The 24,063-nt window shown below is 39.5% G+C and overlaps 1 protein-coding gene across 1 annotated transcript in view; it reads left to right on the top strand.

Moving 5' to 3' along the window:
* The first annotated feature begins 1,110 nt into the window (after positions 1–1,110).
* PTER (phosphotriesterase related) overlaps positions 1,111–24,063 on the top strand; it is a 54,767-nt gene continuing 31,814 nt past the window's right edge. The window contains exon 1 of the mRNA XM_054593157.1: positions 1,111–1,255. The gene's annotated coding sequence lies outside the window, so the exon portion shown is untranslated. The remainder of the gene's footprint in view (positions 1,256–24,063) is intronic.

Below are 24,063 nucleotides of genomic sequence, written 5' to 3'. Positions count from 1 at the left end.
TTCTGACTTAACTATATTAATTTATTTCCTAGCCTCCTAGCAAAGTGCCAGTGCTGTACTGAGAGAAGTCTGGTGGAGTGACATCAACCAAACTGGGTTCTAGCCCTGGCCTTGGACAGTCTCCGTCTCTAAGACTGTCTTCTCGTCTGTAATTGGAGGAAACAGAGTTCCTACTAGATGTAGGTTGTTGTAAAGATTAAGCAAGATACCATATACAAAGTACTTGTTATAAAGCCTGGCAGAGTTGGCCCCAGGAAGCACAATATATTTATTATTATTATTATTAAAGGACCACCAACCTTTCAAATGACAGTTGGAGGTTCTTCCCATGTGAGTACTATTCTTCTTGTTTCTCAGAATTCAGGATAAAATTAATCGAATACACTGTAACACTTAAAAGAATTACCCTGCATAATGGTAAATGATCCTAGTGCTACGTTTTGTAGATAGACTCGCCCGCAGTCACTGCGCCTACTTCAGCGGCAAGCAGTGCTGGGGCCAGCTCAAGTGCTCTGCTACGGGATGTTTTACACTTTAGAAACCTCAGGCCCAGAGACAAGAGACAATGGGTGGATAAGCCCAAAGCTGTCTGCATTCAGAATGGTGATCCAAATCCTGTTCATGACAACAAATTGCCAGGGCAGCCCCTCCGATTTGTTAGCTTTGCACAAAACTCGAAGGGTTTTTGGAGCCACTAAAACCTCCACGTTCTCGGCTTTTCTACGCTGGGATGTGGGGGCAATGAAGTTGCTTCTTTTCCCCTCGGGATCTAGCCCCATTCAACTCAGCAGAACTAGACAGAGGTGAGAAATCTCTCCTTCCAGGATACTTGAGGACTATCTCCAACAGGTTCTTGTGCAGAAGTGGCTCCCCAGCCCCAGCGCAGCCGCTTAGAGGATCGTGCTGCTACAAGTTTGCTATTTTTCCCTTCTGAGCTAGGAACAGCTCGCTGGTGCCCAAACTTGGCCGGGAGGTGTGTGGGGCGGAGGAAGAGGTCCCCTGGGCGTGGCCTAGGGTCAGGTGAAGTGTGGTTGGGGCCGCGGGGCGTGGCCTAGAGCCGGGGGCGTGGCCAGGCACAAAGTCCAGCATTTGGGGGCAGGGAACAACTAGAAGGGCGGGAGAAGTGGAAGAATAACAGGGAGAGTGTCAAGGTCTGGGAAGCTGCCCCTTCTGAGGGTACCGGTGGAGAAGGCAGCACTCGGGGAGAAGACGGAAGGCTCCGGGAGCCAGAGCTGGCGCAGGAGCTGCGGGCCTGGTAGGAAGGGGGTGTCCCCCGCCGGGAGCTCTGCGGCGGGGTCGCTGCCCATCTCTGCCGAAGGACTCTTACTTAAGGCAGGCCGCCCCGGGCGAGTTGCAGCCTTTCTCCCAAAGCTCCCAGGAAGTTGCAAAGCCTGGGGATCGAGGGGCGTGAGGCTGAGCGAGGCTTAGGCTGGCCTTGGCTTGGAGGTGTCTATTTGCCCCCAAGTCTAAGATCCCCTGAAGCCTGACCTGAAACTCGAGGCTCAGAGTCACGCGCAGAGCGAGGCCCGAGGGCCCCGCATGGAGAGCACTTACAGTTGCGCCTCAGAAACGTTCCTGGTCGCCTTTGGGTAGCTGTGCTGGGGCAAGGGGCTCCTCTTCCCTTCTCCTCCTCCTTTAACAAGCTTTGAAATCATACCTCTGAGCCTTGGGCCTCAGCCTCGCCCTGTGTTTTACTGTGGTACCGTGGTTCTTGTATCATAAAGTATTCCAAACACACTTAGGTGCGCTTCTTTGGGAATAGTTGTGAGGACGCCTCAGGTGCAGTGACACCTCTGAGCATGTTTACAAATAAAAACGTCTGCCTTGTGCAGAAACACGAGGCCATTTGTCCTTATATCACCGCTACAGTGGAGAAAACTGACAAGCATTTACTCCTATCTTAAAGGATAATGGCATTCACTGTCATAGAGAAGGAACATCAGTAAGAAGAGAGCCCTAAGACTTATGACACCTACTTGTCTTGTTACATTTTATTTTACATAGACGGGGGCGGGGGGGGGGGGCCGGATACAGCAGTTATTCCACAGTCCTGATGTAATTCCAGAAATAACCAGCCCCCTTCAAAACGAAATCTCCCTGCGCACTGTGAAGATGGGACAATTTGCTGACTGTAGATAGCAAGGTAGCCACTTAATTATACAAAAGATAATTTGAACACAAAATTCACAACATGCTACTTTATGAAATTATGTTAGTATTTGTGGAAGCTAGAGGTTGCTTTCTTGTTATAAAGTTTACTAAGACATGTGTAATGTAGATATTTGGAATAAAATAGCAAAATACATTTTATTGTCATCCTTTGACCTTAGAATTATAATAGGAATGCGCAAGGCATTTTTTTTTTTTTTACAGTTAGTGAAAGCTAATCAACAGGGTTCTTCTGTGAGCTCTGTGTTCTCTAATTTAATACTTCCCACAGCCCCATGAGAGTCTCATGTTAGAGGAGGAAGGTAAAGCACAGAAAAGTGAGGCCACATTGCTGGGAAGTATAGAGAAAAAAAAAATTATGTCTTTCTAACTGTAAAACCTGTGCTCTCACCCCTTAGCCACCTGCATTTTGTTTTTCACAAGTGGACAGGGCAGTAAGAGAGGTTGTTGGTGAAAAGAACTCTGGACCCATGTGTACAGCGTAACCCTACCTAATTCTGGTTCCAGATCCTGACTTTGTACAAGTTACTTATCTTTCCTAAGCACATAAAGGTAATTGATGTCTAGCTATCTCCTAGATCTAAAAATCTACAGATTCATGCAAATAAGATTCTGCATTTACCAATTAATGATACTCTTGGTCACCTTTGGTGCTGAAATTATTACAGGGTGGTCAGAACATGCCAGCTGATTCAATCCATGGTTGTGTATCATGTACCTGGATAGCACTGGGCCTCCAGCAGAGAAAAGGGCAGGTGAGGGTTTATATTCTGATGGAGGCAGAGGGGCCTGAGGAAACAAAGAAGGAAAGGACAAACAAGTTAATTAACAAATAGGTGCAAATTGCAAACAAAAGGTGTGATAAACAGAAATGAGGTGGGGGTGGGGGGTCACATTGGTTATGGTGGTACGAAGGAGACCTCGCCGGGACCTTCTGATTTAGGATGAGATGAACCTAGTGATGTTTCTTCCTGCACTGGGACCTGCAAGGGCAAAGGAGGCATGAAAGGAGGGGGATTGGTCTAGAAATTGCCAGGTCTTTTGGGGTAGAGCTTGCGTAATTTGGTCCAGATGACGGTGGAGACACAGGGTAGGACCATGTCATGCAGGGCTAATTGGGGCCTCTAGCTTTTCATCTAATAGCAACGGGAAGCCACTGAAGGGTGGTAGGCAGGGCAGTGACATCAAGGTGGCTGTGGTGAAGCCCTAACAAAAGGTGATGGTGGCTCAGCTAGGGTAACGGCAGTGGAGACAGAATGTGGAGTTTTAGGTGTCACTTTATCAGTGGGGCCTTCCTGATGACCCTACTTATAATAACATTCTAACACTTCTCAGATACCCTGGCATTCCACATCCTTTTATTCACTTTAGCTTTCCTCTCCATACTACTTACTTCCATTGACATAATATGTATTTTGTTTGCAAATTGTTATTTATTCCCTCCCATGAGAATGTCAACCACTACACGAGGGCAGGGTTTCGTGTTTTGTGTACTGTTGTTTCTCCAGCACCTGTTGCGGGCTCTTCATTTTGGTGTATGAATGGATTTAATAAATGGTTTGGGTCTGGATTCCATAGAACTGGCTGATGAATATGATGTGGTGGTGAAAGAAAAAGAGGAAACAAGCGTGACTCTGAAACTACGTAGATGTTGATATCAATTAAGAAGAGGAAGGCTAGGAACTGGGGTAGGAGAGATAGAAAGTTCTACTTAGTACATATTAAGCTGTGGTGTGTAGATTAGTTATTTATTACTCCATTAAAACAATTACCCTGCAATTTAGCAGACTAAAACAGCACACATATATTATCTCATAGTTTCTGTAGTTCTGAAATTTGGGTGCAGGATGGTTGGACTCAGGGTCTCTCATGAGGTTACAGTCAAGCTATCAGTCAAAGCTGCAGTTAGCTCAAGGCTTGCCTGGGGCTGTAAGCTCAGCTTTTGGCTTTTTCCCATGGCTTTTGACCAGAGACTTTAGTTCCTTGCTATATGGACCTCTCCATAGGACTGCTTCCCCCAAGAATGAGAACCCAAGGTAGAAGCCACCATTTTATTTAGAATCTAATCTCCAGATGTGCCATCCAATCAGTTCTATGGGCTACTGGTCACACAGAGCACTCTGATGCGTGTGGGAGGGTGAGAATTCCAAGAGGGATGAAGTTGTTCGGGCTACTACAGAGGCTCTTGCCCACAAGGTGTATGAGATGTCTGAGGGGAAATGTCATGTAGGCTGTTGGGTATAATCTGTTGTCGCTCTCAGGAGAGATTGGGCTATGGGTAATTATTTCGAAGTCATTCATCGTGAGATATGAAGCTGTGGGGAATGTGTAAGAGGACGCAGGGAAAGACATAGATAGAGGAGGGAAGAGAACCCTGGACCAGTCCAGATGAGCCTGACATTTAGCCAGGAAAGGAAGATGGCCAGTGAGGCGGGAGGGGAACCGGGGCAGCGTGCATTCTTGGGTGACTTAGCTGGAACACAAGTTCCACTGGACAAGTTCTTTTTCCTCATGAAGGGCAGGATATACCCTGAAAGTGGCTGAACTGAAAAGATTTTTCTGAAAAAAGTCCAATTTAATATAACTTGAAGTGTGAATAGTTAAATTTTGACCCAGATAAAAGCAAAGAACAATAGAACACATATACAGATAGAATATATAAAGTCTTGAAAAGCCCATGCCCATGTATTTAGTGACCCCTTGGCTTGAGACTTGGCTATAAGCTCCCTGGGATTGTAGTAGTTGGTAGATAATCCCCATGTAAGGCTTTTAGAGGTTGCTCTTGGAAATTAAACTTATAAGACAAAATAATGAACTCTATAGCATGGGAGGAGCTACTGACCTTGGAAAATATCCATCCTTGCTTCCATGTGCTTTAAGTGTTATTATATGAGGAGTCTTTCTCTTCCAATGCCTTAAATACCCCAGAAACCATATAGTACAACAATGCTGAGAATTCTTGATTAAGCTGTGTCCTGCTCAGTGGTCATATGAACTTCACTGTTAGTAAGAGGACCTATGATGGTTGTTGAATATGTTTTTCATACACCAAATATGGCCTTCTGTCTCTGTTTTCTTTAGGTGCTCTTTAGAGGGTATTTTCAATGGTCCAGGGTTTTCTAAAGACTTTGATTTAAAAAAAAAAATAAACGCTTCTCATTCATAGACATCCCTCCCTCATTTAAAAAAGAAGAAGAAGAAGAAGGAGAAGGAGGAGGAGAAGGAGGGGAGGGGGAGGGGAGGGGAGGGGGGGAGGAGATGGAGAAGGAGAAGGAGAAGGAGAAGAAGGAGAAAGAAGGAGAAGGAGAAGAAGAAAATACCTGTTCCTATCTGGATACCTGACACAATCTGGCTCTGCAGTTCTGACTACTTGTTTCATGAAAACAGCATCGACCTGAGTAAAAATGCCTCTGCCCGCTCAGAATGGGAATCATGACTGTTAACCATTTCTTTGTCCCCTCCCAGTTAGGCATGACCATGGGACTTGCTTTGGTCAGTAAAATACAAAAGGAGTGATATGTATTACTTGCAAGTGGAAGTTTTAAAAGCCAGTGAGAGATTTGTCACACACTCTTTCCCTCCGCCAGAATCACCAATTTCTAGATTGTGCCTATTCTGTCAGCTTGGATCATGGGATGAAGACAATGAGGAGAGAGTCTGCCTGTCATCCTGTGTTAGATATAGAGTGTGAGTTAGAAATAAACTTTTATTCTCTTTAGTTCCTGAGATTTGGAGATTTGTTTGTCAATGCATCATACCCTAGCCTATCCCGACTAATATACTCAGGTGAGGTCTGAGCCAGATGCCTGCAAGGATTTCTGGTCTCTCCAGTTTACCAGATGCCTTGGGAGCCTAGGAGGGAGGTGCTGTATGAGGCTTGCTCTTACGACTAATGCTTCTCTTACTGTTGGTAAGCTGGCAGGTGCACTTGTTTCCATAATACTCAAGTCAGCTTCATGATTTTAATCAAAGGTGGCAAAAATAACATTTAGGTGTTTAATTACATTTTGTAAGGGCAGCTAGTGTAAAAGTGAAAATATATAAAGGTTCAATGCTCAGAAAGGATAGGATAGGAATTAAGGCTCTGATTTTTATTTTGAAAAACCATATCTATATACCTGGAAATCGATACACAAGTGTGTGTGTGTGTGTGTGAGGGTGTTTGCGTGTATATAGTGGAGCTGTGGTTCTCAAACTTAATGTGTCCCAAAAAACTGTTGGAGAAGTGATTTGTTTGAAAACTGAATCTTGTTTGTTGCCTGAGAGATTCATGACTGATCATACAGGTATCAGCATGAAAAGGTTGTCAGGTATGGAATCGAGATCCAAAGTTTTGTTAGACAATTAAGATATTTTTTGCATAACAACTTGGTTGAGAATCGAATTGTTTGAGAACCAAGATATTTGAGAACCGAGGTTTGACTGTATGTATATATACATGTATATTTAATCTTCAGCATCCTTCCAAGTTTTCCAATATATAGAGGAATATTCACAGGCTCATTGTTAAGAGACAATTCTTCCCAGATGTAGTTATCAATGGATGCATTTCAGAAATTATTTTGTCATCAAAGCACATTTGAAATGAATCATCCTTAGTTACCATTGACTAATTTTCTTAAAGCGGCTTCAAAGACTATTTTTTAAATGTGACTTCCTGGCTATCTAATTTCTGATCTAAGAGTATCAGACTTAGGTTTTGCTCTCAACATCCCGGAAGCAATGTGTTCACTCTTTTAGTCTGACTTAAACAAAAATGAACCAGGGAGCATTTAGCTGTGAGCAGAGTCATGCTGCCTTAGGGACGTTAGCTGTAAATTCACTCTCCCTAGAGGTTCACAATCAAAGTTCTCCCCCTCTGTTACTCACATGAGTGATATGATGATGATAAATTGCTTGGACATGACTGCTCCAAGCACTAGTGTGATGAATTATGTTGTTCAGGGCATGGCCAGAGATTCTCCATTGTTAGTCTGCAACCCTGAGTGTTGGCAGTATTCATAAAGAGCCTTCTGCCAATTGTGGTCTCCTCTGTGCATATTAAATTCTCTGTCTTCACCCATCATGGTTCTTAGTTCTTATCATCCTCTCTCTTCCCTTAAATTCACTTAACTAAACAACCTTTTGTTTTTTTCTATTCTCTACTCACTAAAAAGGTGGGGTATTCTCACAGTTGTGATCAGTAAACACGGAGTCTTTCTTCACAGAAATTACCTAGATAGTAATTATCCTTTTCATTAAGTCCAGATTAATAATAGCTTATCTTAATTGGATAATTATTTAGTGTTTGAAAGGCATTTTGAAAGGAATATTAGTAAATACTGTTGTTAATTTAGTGCTCCTTTGTAAAATTGAATGTCCACTGCAAGCACAAAATCTTCAGTATTATTGTATACCAACAATGATTTCTTTCTTAATATAGCTTATTATTTTCAAAATTATAAATGTATTGATTTCTGTAATATTTAAAATATTTTCATAAACCCTGAAGGTCATCATGTTTATTCCTCCACACTTCTATGTCTCATCTACTACCTAACTTACATATCTGAAAAGTCAAATGTGTCTTGGTCTCTAAAAGTTTGGAGGAAATATAAAGTGGGAGCCCTAATACAAGAGTACTTCATATTATACAGCTTCTACATATGTCCTTTGTGGAATCTGCTCAACTTTTCAGCAAGCTTTCCTATTAGGCCCTGACAAACAAGAGCAATAGTGATTTATTTACTCTGAGCCCATACACTGAACTATCACCTCATTGTCATCGAAATTCGTTAAAAAGGGTTACATTATATCTCATATACCTGGCCAGCCCTTTTGACAAGTTTTCTACTCATGTCATGCACCTAGAGCTTCCAGGTATAATGAAAGGCTACTCTGTAGCTTGAATTAAACACTCTATTACTGACTGTATTAGTTTGTTAGGGTTATCATGACAAAATGTCATCGGCTGGGTGACTTAAAAAACAGAAATTAATTTTTTCATAATTCTGGAGGCTTGAAGTCCAAGATCCAGGTGTTGGTAGATTTGTTTTTTTCTGAAGCCCCGCTTTGTGGCCTGCAGACGGCCGCCTCCTCTGCGTCCTCACATGGCCTTCACCCTGCCTGTCTGTGTCCTAATCCCTTACTGTAACTTCACAAAGTAGTCATATTGCGTTAGGATCTGCCCTAACAACCCCATTTTAATGTGCTAACCTCTTTAAAGACTGAATCTCCAAATACAGTCACATTCTGAGGTACTGGGAGTTAGGGCTTCAACATATGAATTTGTGGAGGGTCATATTTCAGCCCTTAATGTGGTCTCTGGGGAGTGCCATTTTTTTAAGTTATTATCAAATTATCAAATTTGAGCAAGCAAGTGATAACTGCAAATCTTTGAAGGTTCTAATCAGTTTAGGAACTTCTTGACATTACTTAGACCAAGAGCTTTATGTTTGTGACTTAAAATACTACATAATTAGATAAAAATTGAAGAAACTTTATTAAATTCTATATAGTTTATTAAGCTGTTAACCATAAAACATTCATAATCAAGTATGCCTCACCATCTGAGCAACTATCCAACTATATGTTATAACAGCTCACAAATATCTTTACCCAAAATTTCCACTCTGAATCAAAAACTTGCTATGACTCATCCACATACTGGGCCATCAAAAAGGGCAACAGGATAGAGAGTACACTGTGGTCTTATCTCCAGTGTCCCTAGAGGGGGATATCTCGTGCTAGTGGTGTTTAAATATGTTGTGCATTGTCTTCTCATTTTCAACTGATAATGTAAAAAACAAACAAACAAACAAAAAAAAAAAAAACGCAGAAGAGAGAGAAGAAGCCTAAAAAGCTAGAAAAGCTCTTACATTTAAAGACATACTGAGAAGGAAAGCAGCAAAGGCCTCAGTTTGACCATGACCTGTCCACATCTACCGTGCACACTATAGTTACTTCTGGAAAGCATTCAATGTTCCTTTAGACTAGAAGCACAGTATTTTTTTAATAGTCAAAAAATGTCTTTCATAGTAAATTAATAGCCAGGAATCCTTAGAGGATTGTCATGTGGGTATATAAGAGTAGGTTAGTAATATTTGGGATAATTGGTTGATAGTTTGGAATAAGCTACAAAACATTGTTTTCCCCTTGCAAAACTTTTTCGTTGGAATTTACCGTTGAAGCTGGGTGATGGAGGCAGGGGTTCACTACACTACTCTCTCTATGTTTGTGAACTTTTGAAAATACCCATATTAAAAATTGTTGATAAAATAATATTTTAAAATGAAGAAATGAGTGAAATATTTAGCCTTCTTCCATGCACATATTAGAGAAGACACGTGTAGGTGGAATGTGGTTTTTAATATCAATCGCTCCATAGAAAAGTACTGTGGAAGCTCTCATCCAGGAGAGGCTATGAGAGCATCTTTGCTAGTTTTGACCTAGATTATTTGACATGCTTTTATCTTTCCCTGGCGTATGGCACTTTATGAGTCAGTGTCTTTCTACCAGTTCCTGAGCTTCCCAGGCTGCATTTTCTCCATGTTCAGTGTTTAACTTCAGAGATTTTCCGGTTTGCCACTGCGCAAATCCATGTAGCACAGGAATTCATAAAGAGGCCACTTGCTTCCAAGGCACCCTGCCTGGCTCATACCTCCTGCCCAATACATTCTACACAAAAATTCTCCTTAGTTTCCGGAGGATTTTTACAAGCAGACACTTGTCGAGAAAACATCGCTGAGTGTACCTTAGAGGAAGGTTCCTCAAGGCCTGGCGCTGCCAGTGCCTGTCCAAGTGCTCCCAGCTTCCACATGTAGGATTAGGAGTGGCCCTGGGCCTCACCTGTGAGTCTCTCATTTCTGCATCTATTCCCTTTAGCTGTGTTGCTTTGATCTTGCCCCAGTATCATTTGGCAAAGTACATCTTCAAAGTGGACCTCTTACTCCTGTGTCACTAAATATTTTGGAGCAGCTCCGTGAACAAGTAATCAATAATCTGCCCTTTTCAGTACTGGCATTACTGAGACTGACTTTACAGCCATATTTTACCGGAGACGGAGAAGGTTCTTGAAAATCAAGTTGCAGGGCCCCTTTCTGACCTTCATTCCTCCCAGACCCTGCCGTTTCACTTTTTGTCTATGAGTATGCAGGTCAAAATATTTTGAGCTAAGAGATTCAAGATAAAAATGATCTCCATGACGATTCACTAAAGTTCTATATATTCTTATGTATTGAATTTAATTTAATTGTTAGATTTAAAATACTTAAAAGGACATATACAGTTTCTAGCATTTGGGCTACTTCATGGACCTTTGCTGCTACTTATTTTTGCTACATGAGGTCAAAAGTGCTTTGCTTTTTAATAGACCAATCAGGATAGTAAAAGATTTTTTATGTGGAATTTTCATAGTGCATTGTATAGGGATATGTAGTTATGTTTTTTCATTTGTTTGTTTGGAGAACCTGTTTCCACTCCTTCATTTTTATTTTTGTGTTAGTAATACCATGACTAAAATATGTCTTCAGTAGTTATTTGTGTATAATGTAGTGATTTTACAACATTAATATTAAAGGAGGGTTTCTTTATAAGTTGTTTCTATACAGAGAATGATGTATTCAACTTTAGAATTTTATTCTGTAAAAACTAGAAAGCTTACTAAGTGGCTGTTCTATGTCTGAATTTTCTTTACAGTCTATAACACTTATTATATTTTAAATATACATCATTTAAAATCTACATCAATTATAGGATCAATAAAAGGGTCCGAGAGTTAAAACTGGGTAATAGTTTTCTCTGCCTAATGAGAAGTGGAGATTATATTTCTGTTGAGTTGGGACGATATTATCCCCAGAACAGGAGTTAGTTTTTAACTGGCTATAAATAAATAAATGTGTTTCAGGGCATTATAGAGATGTTAAATGCACTTTAATTTTCATAAACTCAGTATAATATTCATCAGAATGAATGAATAACATCATTATTATTAATATTCATCAAACTGGTCAAATTTGATTCACTCTCATATCATCTTTAAGAGAGTTTGCTATGCCTCAGTACTACTGTTATTACTAATTACTTAACATTTTTCTTTAAATCTACCCATTGTTTTACCTCAGCCTCATCTGAAGCAATATCCATGAAATCACAGGCTTATAACATTTATTATCTTTTTTCATAAAAAACATTAAAATAAACATAGACTTGTTTAAAACATTTTTAAATGTCCATATATCACCTAAAATCAGCTTGAACCACCAGTGGGCTGTATAGCACACCTTCTGGAAACACTGACAAAAATCAAGCAGGTTATTGACTTTTTTACGTATCTCACCATCCACAAAAGAACGAAAAAATTCTTTGTTGTAAAGTTGGCACAAAACAATTTTAAGAATAGTTACTGTACTTGCACTGTGATGATTAGGATCTGTGAAAACTTCATGTGTGTGTAAAAACGCACATATATACATACACACATGCACACAGAAAGACAGTACATTGTTTTAGCTGTTATTTGGGAAATAACCAAGACTTTTCACTTCCTTACACAGTCAACATCATTTATTTGTGGGATAATCAAGCCACCCTTATTTTATGCTATTTTACTCTTATTCATAAGTAGTATAAAGAGTGATAATAAATAAGTAAAAATCTGGAACTTCTGGTTATTTTTATTTCATTAATCCATCTTTAATAATCAGAAGTTTAGAGTAAATACTGTGGTATGGTTTATGAGAGTTTGACTTGTCCTAATGGGAAATTAGAAAAAGAATTAGTGTAAAGAAAGATATCAATAGGTTTCACAATCTTTATAGAAAAACGTTCTGCCTGATTTTCTACAACATACAATGTCTGTCTGGAAAAAAATCAAGCCATTATTAACATAATGAGAACAGTTTGCAGGTCATTGATGTAACCTGGCAGAGGAGAGAGAACTGGAATGCGCATGCATGAACAATGACAACTTCACTGTACTAGTCAGTGGAGGCAGTAGATGTCATTGAGTGAGCATATGTACTTTGGGGCTGTCACATTCAAAATGACTGAGCCAGTAGAGCAATGAATCTACATATAATTTTGCATTACCTATGCAAAGCAATCCGTAGATTCAATGCAATTCCTATCAAGATTCCAGTGGTGTATTTCACAGAACTAGAACAAATATTTTAAAAGTTTATATGGAACCAAAATAGGCCCCACATAGCAACAGTGATCTCAAGAAAGAAGAACAAAGTTGGAACAATCACACTACCTAATATCAAACTATACTATAAGACCATAGTAATCAAAACAGCCTGGTACTGGCATAAAAAAAGACACATTGATCAATGGAACAGAATAGAGAGCCCATAAATAAACCCATTTCTTTATAGTCAATTAATATTCAACAGAGGAAGCAAGCACATACAATGGGCTAAAGATAGTTTATTCAATAAGTGGTATTGGGAAAATTGTACAGATATGTGCAGAAAAATGAAACTAGACCACCTTCTTATACCACACACAAGAAAAAATTCAAAGTGGATTAAAGGCTTAAATCTTAGACCTGAAACCATAAAAGTCCTAAAAGAAAACATAGGTGGCAAAATCTTGGACATTGCTTGAAGCAATTTTTTACTGGATAGATCTCTCCAGGCAAAGAAAACAAAAGAAGAAATAAACAAATGGGACTTCATCAAACTAAAAAGTTTTTGTATAGCAAAAGAAATCATTAACAAAATAAAAAGACAACCCACAAAATGGGAGAACATATTTGCCAATACATCTGATAAGGGGTTAATATCCAAAATTTATAAAGTACTTACAAAACTCAACACCAAAAAAACAAACAATGCAATTAAAAAATGGGCAAATGACTTGAATAGATACTTCTCCAAAGAAGACATACAGATGGCCAATAGACACATGAAAAGATGTCAGTGTTACTAATCAACGGAGAAATGCAAATAAAAACAACAGTCAGATACCATCTCACACCTCTCAGAATGGCTATCATCAATAAATCAAAAATCAACAAGTGCTGGTGAAGTTATGGAGAAAGGGTTCCCCTTATGCACTGTCGGTGGGAATGCAGATTAGTGCAGCCACTGTGGAAAGCAGTATGGAGATACCTCAAAAAATTAAAAATGGATTTGCATTTTGATCCAACACAGGGAATACATCCAAAGGAACCCAAAACACTAATTTGAAAGAACATAAGCATCCCTATGGTCAATGCAGCATTATTTACCATCACCAAGATATGAATGCAGCCCAAGTGGCCATCAATAGATAAGTGGATAAAACAACAATGGGACCTTTACACAATGGAATTCTACTCAGCCGTAAAAAAGAAGACACCCGTACCCTTTGCAACAGTGTGGATGGACCTGAAGAACATTATGCTAAGTGAAGTAAGCCAGTCAGAGAAAGAGAGTGCCGTATGATTTCACTCATATGTGAAATCTAATGAACAAACTGACCTAACAAGCAAAACAGGGACAGACTCATAGATGAAGGACAGATGACAGCTTGCGGGGATTGGGAGGTTGCGGGGTGGAGGGATTGAGCTAAAAAGAGGAAGGACTCATGGGCATGGACAACAGGGTGGTGATTGCTGGGGGGAGGGGCGTATAAGGGGACTAAATGGTAATGGAAAACATATAATAAAGATTATATATTAAAAAAGATGTTTTGTGTTATGCTTGAATATTCTTCCATGGAAGCTATTAGGATAATTCAGAAGGTTTTGGGGGACAATGCAATGAGTATAGTACAAATAAAAGTGTGGCATGAACGCTTCAAAGATTGTCAAGAATCTGTTGAAAGTGATCCACGTTCTGGAAGGCCTGCAGAATTTTTTGATGAAACATCAAATCACCCAGGTGACTCAGCCCCCTACAGCCCAGACTGGCACCCTGCAACTTCTGGCTTTTCCCAAAACTAAAATCACCTCAGAAAGGGAAGAGATTTCAGATGATCGATGCAATTCAGGAAAATACAACAGAGCAGCTGATGGTGATTGGAAGAGCGTCGTGAGGTCCCAAGGTGCCCACTTTGAAGGGGATGGAGGCATCATTGTCCTGTGTACAATGTTTCTTGTATCTTGTAGCTTCTTCAATAAATAGCTTTCATTTTCATAGTGCATGGCTGGATACTTCCTGAACAGACCTTGTATGTGTCTGCATTCATTTACCATCTAACCATGGTGAACTAATTAGTGGTGGAGCTACTTGCTGACGTGGTTTTAGAGGTCATTTAATGCCTCTTCACATGGAATCATAGAGTTTGCATCTGGAAGGAACTTAAGAGATCACCTTGTTTAACTCTTTTTTTTTTTAATTAGTGAGAAAACAGGCCCACAGAATAGGTCATTTGCCCAAATACACACTTTTAGCAAATTTACTTTTTGGATATATATTTAAAATTCTAGCTTTTCCTCCTCTTGGGAAAATAATTATATGTTGATACGAGCTTTAGGCTATCCCCTCTGTGTGCATTCTTCTATTTTTGAAATATGGTAAGTTAACATTAATTTTTGGTGGCACTCAAGATATTTTATAGCTAGTGACTCTTGTTTGTAGCAAATAAAAGATTAACCTACTGAATAATATTAGGAATGATGTCTGTTGCCTTTAATATATTTAATAGAAGAGGAAAACTAATATTTTTTAAGCAGTGTCAAGATATATTTACATAATAAATAAAATTTCTGTTCGTATGGTTAGTACGCTTGGATTCAAACACCCCAACTTTTGATTTTTAATCTATATGTTTAATAAAAGAGCAAATAATAATAAAAACTAATAATCAAAGGTAATAAAAGTAAGTTTCAATATGAATTCCTAATGAAAAATGTATGAAATGAGTTACCATGAAGAATAGGCCAAGAAGTGAGGGTTTAATTTAATGAGATCTCTGAACAGGGATTCAAGGAAGAAGAGGGTAGCAAGTGCTACAGACTTTACCTATAAAGTTAAAAATAACTTCTAAAGGAAGGACAGCTCATTTTATGTAATGAGTTTGTATTGCTCCACAGCCTGTTGGTAAAAGTAGCCTTGAGCACTTAGAGGGCATGTCTTTCTGCGCATTGTATTCCCATTTAAAAAGTGTTATTACTTCTTTTAGGAAACTGAGCCATGGAGCAGTTCTGAGATCTCCAGGCACCCACAAGTCGAGAAAGGGAAGATGAGCAGCCATTATCCTTCAGAGCCACTGCTTTGCCATAACCAAGAAGGCAAGTGGGTCTTTAATAGTTCCAGAGACATTGCCAGTTGTTAACTCCTCTGTTGTTAGTGCCTTGAGAGTTAGGATAATCCCTTTGCAATTCTCTTCTGGTATCTCCAGAGAGAACCAGAGGATTAGAGGCCCCTCAAATGAACACAATACCGTCACCCTCTGCAGTGTGTATCATTTGTCACGGACACAACATAGTCATTTTACACCATGGCGACAAACCAGAGAGAGTACTGAGGTCTGGGCAGTGCTTTTCTGAGCTGGAGTTTCCTTTATTTCTGGCCCTCAATCAGGTGCTTCCAGAGAACACTCCTGCTCATTCTTCTCTGAGCAATGAGGAGTGAGGTCCAGCTTCCATTCTGCACTGAAGGCAGCGGAGATCGTGCAGCGAGGTCTCCTCCCATAGCCTATCTTCTTGCTTTCTCCTTGGGGTGGGATGGGGTGGTGTTCACTACCAGTGTCTTTGGTGGCCTTCCTCTTCCCAGAATTAGTGAATGAACCCTGATGGCACACACTCCATTTGTGCCACTCAGTCTTTATGTTTAATATATTTAACTGTTTAGTTACTCATCAAACATTCTGTCTTCCGGAAAAGCTTATTTGGTTACCCTTACATCTATGCAATGTGTGTTCATAGGACTTTGTTTATCCTAAGTGTTTTTTTTTTAATTGATTTTTAGAGACAGAGAGGAAGAGGGGGAGAGAGAGACAAAGAGAAAACATCAAGTTGCTGTTCACCCATTTATGCATTCACTGGTTGACTCTTTGTTTTCCCTGACCGGGAATCAAACCCACAGCCTTGGTTTATTGGGATGACTAGCCAACTGAGCTACTAGGCCAGGGCTACCCTAAGAGTCTTAATTGTGTTTATGTGTATGATGTATATTATTTATTGTAATCCTGATTAAATTGTAAACTCCTTGCAGACAGGGGCCATGTCCACTGTTTCAATACCGCACAGAGGGCCTGACCAAATTTATTACTGTGCTGTGAGTCCTAAACCAACAAACAAAAAGGAAAACCATCCAAACAAAAACAACTTAACATCTTGTGAAAGGACATCTATTCAATTAAGGGTTGTGTGGTGAACCTGATTTTGAGAAGTGAAATGCTTTATTGCTGAGTATCATTTTTTTGTAAGCTTTCATATCATAACAACATGGCTCCATCACAATTAATCTTATATGGTAATGCAGTGACAATGAGATGATTTCTCTGGAGAATCTATGCTAATACTATTAAAATGCTCTTACAATGTCAAAATGATTGCAGTGGAAGCATGTGGGGACTGCGCTATGTGATTATGATATTATAGTGATGGGCGATTACCATAGGAAACTACTAATTCAACTCTGCAGGGACTTGCATTATGAAACCATTATAACATGAGATTATAATGACACAATAACTTGGATGCACTTTCGTGATGTGAAAACTAAAAGCTAATTGGAATGCAAGTGGCATTACCATTAAATTGTAATTAAACACTGAAAGCAATACTTGTTTAAATTTAAGACGGAGACATGCAATCCAGAAATGAAAACTGTGGGGAAAGAATTCATGGCAAATGTAAGGTTAGGAATGGGTAGGAACCATTTACACCTGCGCCCTTTAGTCCTGGGCGTGACAGCTCAGTCATGGTGGCCTCCCCAGGCTCTGCGCTCTCTGCTTGCCCTCCAAGTAACCCAAACAAGTAGCAGGACACAAGACCCTTGGGTCCAACTCCCACCTCCAGCACTACCATCGCTTAACATTTCAGGTCCCCTTGTTTCATTTCATAGCGGGCATAATTGTATCTTCCCTCCCTCAACCCTAAAACAAATAACCTTTTAGGTAAGAGTAACCTTTTTCAAAATATAACAAAATTAATTCATGTCCAAATTAGACCAAACAGAAGCACAAAGGAGAAAAAAAACACTTAAAATTTTACCCCCTAGAAATGGCCTCTATGAGCGAGCATCTCTGCATATTTTTTCCACACTCTTCCTTATGTATAGCATGTATTATTTTTTTTCAAAGATTTGTATTATACACTATCTTTAAAGCTTACTTATTAATTCATCCCACCTCTCCCCATTGCAACATCTATCTCTTATTCAAGAAAATCCAGTTGATATGTTTTTGTTTGTTTTTTAAAGGTCAGCTCAAACTGGAAGATTTTACATATCACCCAGGACACTATATTTTACTGCTAGCGAACAGTATTTGACAGGATTTATGCCTGCATATATCGGTTATAAGATGGTTCCATATTTTATTTTTCAGAGCCTGTTAGCAACACCATAGGTGGTTCGTTAATACTTCTCTCTGTTTAAGAATGAATAGTAGGTTTGTGAAGTCATAGAGCTCCAGTTTGTTCTCAGCTGATAGTCACTATATGGCTCAGGTTGACATAAAGACAGGTTATGGAAAACTAGGAAAATTTAAGTGGCTAAGCTTGTTAGATGTACCCCTGGATTAGCTTGTTCAGATGTTATAAGGACACAAAATAACTAACATATACTCCTTCCTAATTATGAGTTGGAGTGGTTGTTACCTCTTTTTTTAAATATAGTAAAGATCAGTTTTTTTTGTTATTATGTATTTAGTTCTTACTTAGATATGCTGTATGCTGTAAAGTTATTTTTATCCTCTTCTTGCAACAACCAATTTAAGTAGGAAAGTCTTAATTACTTGAGTCCTTATTTTTCTAATTAGGAAAAGGAAAGCACAGTGCAATTAAGTGGCTTGCTTCATGTTACCCGGTCAACAGTGGAGTTGGCATTAGATTTTTGGGCCTAGAGAATTGTAGCTTCTTCCTTAGACCAATGAGTGATGCCCCTTCTGACTAGTAGTAGCTCCATATCAATCGACAGCAGGGTCATTTATGTGGTGTTTATAGTAAATATCTCCACGGTTAAATAAAAGGAACACTTGCCTGACGAGTTGGGAGACTGGGTTGTAGTCTGGGCTACCTGGACTTCAAAGGATCAAGGACTCAGTGTTTGTGTCTAAAAATGAAGTTATTGAATTATGTCCTGTATATCACAGTCTCTTTTCAGCTCAAAAATTCTGAGGTCGAATAGCACTTAACATTAATTGAAATTTTTAGTGATACGTTATTGTTCATTTTAATATTTAATAAATACATTTATTGCACCTACTTTAAAACCTTTCATCTAAATTCAAAACCTAAATATCTTATTTAGATGCATCTCATAATTTGATGTGTTAGAGCAGTTTGTAATTTGATTTGAAAATGTCTTTTTTTTATGTAGGAAATTTATTGAAATTATTAAAGTTGCAGATGTAAATCTAATCCAAAGAAGAGATTAAAATTATAGTCCTGCCCTGGCCAGGTGGCTCAATTGATTGAAGCATCATCCCATACCCCAAAAGGCTGTGTGTTCAATCCCCTGGTCAGGGCACATACAAGAAGCAACTGATGGACGTTTCTCTCCCACATCCATGTGTGTCTGTCTCTCCCCCCAACCCCCCGTTCCGGCTTCTCTAATATCAATGAATATATCCTTTGGTGAGGGTTTAAAAAAAGGATATTATAGTCCTTTGGTGTACTTGCAATATTGTTAAAATACAGTTAAAACTACAATGAAAGGCAATTTTTGCATAATTGTACAAATATACAGATCAATAGTTATGTTGAATAATATTTAAAATATATGCTTTCTGTGAATTTTTAAGAAGCAGGGGATAGCAATGATTAAAATAGCAAATTAAAGTATAGTGCCAGACAAATCTTTCTAAATCTTTTAGGGCACCTTATTTTTCATGGGAAAATATATAAGCAATCAAATCCCCTTGATATTTAAATGCTTATATATGACAAAGTATTAGTTAAAAATGTATTTGGCCCTAGGGAATCTTCCCAATTTTGTAAGGATTTTTAATCTAGAGAATTTAGAATTCCATTAGAGCATTTTTATTTATCTATTTATTTATTTTGGCCATCTGAAGACAGGAGAAGAGGGATGATTGCTCTATGCCATGCATAGTTGTTACAAATTGCCCTTGATCCCATTGTAGTAAATCAGTGTTCAGGAGTGAAAATAAGCTTTTTGCTACTTTATTTGCAGTACATCACTTACTAGCTCCCCCAAAAGGACGTTCCCGTGTCAGGCGCCCCACTCTCTGTGGCCTAGGCAACACTTGTTATCTTGCCTTCTTTTCTAGGCCCAGTAATAAAGGCAATCTTAAAAACAAACTTTCTCAAATCTGAGGATCCACCAAATATCAACACAATTTTTGATTTTGTATTTTCATTTCTATAATTATCTAAACAATTTTAAGCATATTTTAACCTCTATGACCACCTGGCAATCAAATATTGCCATAGGATTACATTATTGGTATCTCAATTTGTTTTTCTGACTTCAGTGATACAAAATTATTACTTAAAATAACAACACGTCTCTTTGTATGATTTTTTTCCAGACTGGGATCTCTGTTTCCCTGGGAGCCGTGAGTGTATTTTCCAAGATGTCAGGGGGCGCGGTGGGGTTGAGAGAGTGGTGTCGCAGGCCTGTAGAGTGGTCTGGGGCTTTTCGTTTCCTTTATAAGAAGTGGAGTTGGTTTATCAGCTAGATCATATATGATAACTGCATGTATGCTTATTACTCAGAGGCTGACTTGAGAGTCTCTACCACTATCCCAAGGGTAAAACCAAGGGTCAAGGCTAGTTCAGTTTCCTACTACTTTGCATTTTGTCTAGGCCTACAATTTGTACTGTGTCTTCAACATAACCAACTCCATTCCCAGTGTGACCTCCTTAAAACTGGTGCCCACTCATGCTCCTGAACGGAGGGAATCATGGGGGTACAGGGAAGGGGTCTGTACGGAGAGGTCAGCCGTGCCTTGAGGAACCAAAGGAAGAGATTGTGCATCATACAAACTGGGATTCTTGTTCAGTGTTCTTTTGCAAGAAAAGGGTGATGTATATTTCCTTTGTTGTGTAGTTTAGGTGTTAATTAATAAGTGTTTGTAGAGCCCTGGCCAGGTGGCTCAGTTGGTTGGAGCATTGTTCCATATACACCAAAAGTTGTGGGTTGATCTCTGATCAGGACACATACCTAGGTTATGGGTTCAATCCCTGGTTGGGGCCCATTTGGGATTGCTTCTCTCTCACATCGATGTTTCTTTCTCTCTCCCTTCCTCTCTCTCTAAAAATATATAGAAACATATCCTTGGGTGAGGATTAAAGAAAAAAAAATGTGTTGGTCAATTCTCAATGGAGAAACCTGTGCATTTTATACCATTTTCTACAGTCTCCCAAGGGATGCTTACATAGCTTACAGCAGCGTATTCTGCCTTCAGTGAAAATGGAAGAGAGCTCACCATCCTTGTTTGGATAATAACACCATATCCTCATAAGTGAAATGAGAGCAATAATAATAAAAGTGGACTCATCCTGTGTCCTGCGGTCCATCTTCTACTTGGATACTTTTCGGTGACTCACCTTTTGCTGGTCCCTTGCTTACTTCATAGGGACATTAGGAGATTTAATTAAAGTGTGTAGAATGCCTTAAGCTCGTTAGAGAAACACACAGCATTCTTAGTGTAGATAATACTTTTAAATTCCATAATCTCTTGAATGTAATGAAACCAGCAATATAGGAAGCTGGGGCTTCAGCAGAATTAGCATTTTATGAAGACACATTCATACAATGGTATATTAATAGCAGTCATCACTGTGGGTTTGAGAGTTCAGAGTTCAATGACTGTGAACTTTCTTAATTGTAAATATTTTTATTTAATTTTCCCATCAATGAATAACACATGTAAGAGATCAGTAAGTATTCAATTCAAGCTGATTTTAGTGAGCTTTTCAGACTTTTCCATTTATTTTCAAACTCTCATTATAAAAAGGACCTTCCAGAGCTATCATTGTAACACTTTCGTACGTTTGAGGAGAAAAAGAGAGCGTTGTTTCAGCCTTCCACTGCCCTGAATTGTGGTCCTACCCTTAAAATCCCTGAGGAACAATGAAAAGCGCTTTAATTTCCTTACTCATCTCCTGGCCTCCTGTCTCCAGCATTCAGCCTGGACTTATGCTGCCCATTTAACTGCTATCATCCTAATACAGAGCTCATCCTCTGGGGCCAGCCCATGCATCTGTATTTTCCACCATAGACATACAGTGCAATCTGTGCATGAGCCTCTATAGACTGCTTACAAATTCTGAAATGCGCCCTTCATTGTTCATGCCACCAGAATGCCTCCTCGTAAAAATCCTCTGAATATTTCGTGGCCTCACCTGAACACCGTCTTTTCCAGGAAGCCTTCCCAGTCCCTCCAATATTGATGAATCTAATCCAGATGCAGTTCTCCAGGGCGCTTGCTTCATAACTCTTTTCCAACATTTCCTGCCCTCTGTTTTATGTCATAGGTGTCCCACTAACATATAAAAAATATCAGTCTTGCATCAAATGTTCGCCATATGCCAAGCACTGTCTTGGGGGGCTTTTCTGCTTCCTATATGGCAAGACTTTCTTTCTCGTCATTGTTTCCCGTGGTATTGTCCTTTGGACATAGTAGATCCTCAGCAAACATTTGCCACATTGAATTGAAACATATTCAGGTAAAACCTGTGGGTGCCTGGAAAGCAGATTTCTTTATGTTGTCCTACTAGGCTCTGAGAATATAAGGCTCAGGCTATCCCCTCCAACCTACAAATCAAAGCAGCTTTTCAAGGAGAATAACAATAGCTGGCCATAAGCCTATAAAGAGGCCATGATGCTAATGAAAATACCAGATTGCTTTTGGCTGGGATTTCATTTCATCAGTGTGGAACTGAAGGGTAGACAGAACAAAAATTGTTCCTTGGTCGAACAGGTATCTATTGAAGATGCACTTCTTTGCCAATGGCTCACGTAGCTCAGAGATGGTACCTATTTCTCCATGTGTGGAATGGAATTAAAGTGGTTATCAGAACAAAAGCTAGTTATACACTGTGGCTTCTCCTTTTCATTAAGCATGGGTGGCATTTGTCCTTCCGGTGTCCAGGTAGCAGCCGAAAGTCACTAAAACATGACAAGGAGGGCCAGAATCAGGCTGGAAGAGATCTCCTCGCAGTGACTCTCAGCCTTTTTCCTGTGTGATTACCATTTTTTACACCAAACAGGGTAGGCCTGACAATTCCAAAACATGCATGTGGCACTGATTCTTTATAACCGAATTACTTAAGCAGGGTAGTGAAAGTCAGGACTTTTCAGAGAGTCTACCATATGGTCTTCAAAATAAGAAGCCTGACTGATTTTGTGGGAAATACCTTTTATATATATAGTTATCCACGCAAGTAAATGATCTCTGTGATTTCAAGGAAGGTGGTTTAAAAATGAAACTTCCTTAAATAGAAATTAAGTTAAGAAGTTAAGTTGTGGATGGTCTTTATATTTAAAAAAATTAACTTAAGATCCAATATCTAGTGTTACTCCTATAAAGGAATGACTGTGGACACAAATCACCTGCAGTAATTTCCCGAAGTGTTCTTAGTTTTCTCTTTTATAATTGGCTTCCACCAATTCAAATAGGAAATGTCCTTGAAAATAGCCTCATACCATTATTTTTATATGCTCAGGAGCCTTGCTCTTACTTAAGGGGAAGATTAAAAAGTAACAAAATCATAGGTATTCCTATATGGTATTGTGTTGAGTGCAGGAGAAAAGTCTAAAAGGGCACATTCACCATCGTTGGAGAGCTTGGAGTGCAAAAATACAGTAAAGTCATAAAAACAAACATGGCTTCAAAATGTATAGCCCAAAAACTTTTGGAAAAATAATGTCCATGCGTTTTAATAATTTTCAGCTGTTTTGATTTTGGGAAATACTGTGATATGCCATGAAAGGAGGGTGCCATGATTTCAGAATTATGTATTATCAGAAATATATTGAATAAATATTCCAGGACAATTTTTTAGCCCTTTGCTAGCAACTGCTAAACTGTCTTTCCTTTCTAGTCTTGATTCTACTTCCATTTACATCAATAATTTCCTTGTTTCTGCTTTAATATTCGTTTCCTTCACTGTTACGTGTCTTTCCTGTGAGTTACCGCAAATCCTTAGTGGAATAGGCTGGATCAAAGCAAGGAAACACAGAAATGTTAAGTACTGACTTCATGCCAGGCTCTGCAGGGGCTGAGGACTGAGGGAGGACACATGGACTCTGTCCTCAAGGACCTCAGAGTCTGGTGGAGAGAGACATTAGCATACGAGGTGAATTTCAAGGTTAAACTTGGAGTGTTAGGAGAGAACCTAGAGTCAGCATCTTACGCAGATTGCTGGAACAATAAGGAAGAACATCAGGAAAAGCTTCTAATTGGAAGTGGTGTCAGAGCCCCACCCTGAAAATCTAGTAGAAGTCAATCAGGAGAAGGACAGGGTTGGAGAGGCAGAGTGAGGGCGGGTTGGGTTTGTAAAGCTTGGAGAAAAAGAGACAGAAACACATTCAAAAACATGAGACCAGTGCAGGCACGTTGAGTCCAGAGAAGGACAGGCACTGCAACATGGCTGGGGCCCAGAGTGGGTCCAGCGTGGGCACCACCAAGCTCCAGGTTCAGATTTATTTCTGAATGTTGGCCGGAGGGCTACAGAAGAGACGAATCCGGGTCTGTGTTTTAGAAAGAGCCCTCTATAGGCATGGTGAAGGCAGGTCAGAAAGGCAGGGGGCAAGTTTAGAAGCTCTTATTGTGATCTACGTGCAAGAT

Source organism: Pteronotus mesoamericanus, unplaced genomic scaffold (genome assembly GCF_021234165.1).
Source record: "Pteronotus mesoamericanus isolate MK-2021 breed Mesoamerican mustached bat unplaced genomic scaffold, CSHL_Meso_final contig_130, whole genome shotgun sequence".
In the NCBI taxonomy this organism is placed as follows: domain Eukaryota; kingdom Metazoa; phylum Chordata; class Mammalia; order Chiroptera; family Mormoopidae; genus Pteronotus; species Pteronotus mesoamericanus.
Note: the sequence above shows the minus strand (reverse complement) of the source record. Positions and strands in the feature narration are given on the sequence as shown.